This window comes from Merops nubicus, unplaced genomic scaffold (genome assembly GCF_000691845.1).
Source record: "Merops nubicus isolate BGI_N331 unplaced genomic scaffold, ASM69184v1 scaffold15758, whole genome shotgun sequence".
Taxonomy (NCBI): Eukaryota; Metazoa; Chordata; class Aves; order Coraciiformes; family Meropidae; genus Merops; species Merops nubicus.
Window position 1 is genome coordinate 1,228 of NW_008623777.1, and position 846 is coordinate 2,073.

Below are 846 nucleotides of genomic sequence, written 5' to 3' on the forward strand. Positions count from 1 at the left end.
TTCGGGCGCTGCGCCCCAGCCTGTCATGGTTTGTCAGCAGCGACCCAGAGCCAAGATTTGCTGACAAAACTGATGAGTAGGGTCAAAAATCCTCCCTAAATCAGCAAACTGGACAGAACTCCCAGTGCTAAATCACCGGGGGGCCGTGACACCCGCCCTCACAGCCAGGAAATGGGGCGTTCAGCTCCTCCAGCAAGAGGGGGAAAAAAAAAAAGGGAAATCTGTAATTCAAAAAGAAATTTACTGACTGGCTCAGCATCCTGGGAGCCCTTTACCCTCCATGAGCTGAATCTCATGGAATCACTGTGGAATTCCACCAGCTGAACCCTCTCTGGGCTCAGGGGCATCCTGAAATGTGCTTTTATCCCCTCTCTCTTCAGCTTTCCCTGCTGTTAAAAGTTAAAAGACTGGGAAAATGGGAGAGATAGCTAAATATTTCCTTTTTTTTCTTCCTGTTTTCAATCAAATTAACTTATTTCCTTCGACCTCACAGGAGCTGCTGTCCCCTCCCCTTTGCCAGGAGTGACTGAACAACATTTCCCCACGAAGCCACACAACCGCTTTTCAACCGGGGAGGTCAAAAACCCAGCGAGGAGAAAGGAGGAGGTAGAAAACCAAAAAAAAATTGGGGTGGGGGAAAAAAAAACTAAAGACAGCAGTTGGGGAGGGGACACGGGGCTTGCCAAGCTCCATGTTTTGGGGTTCAGCTCCGTGCCGGGGCGTTCTCCCAGCGGGGCTGGTCAGCTTGTTTTCCAGGCGAGGCAATATTTAACCGCGGCGTCAGCGGGCAGGACGGGCAGGAGCAGGCATGGAGGGTGACAGGCAACGGGCCCCCGCTGTCCCCCC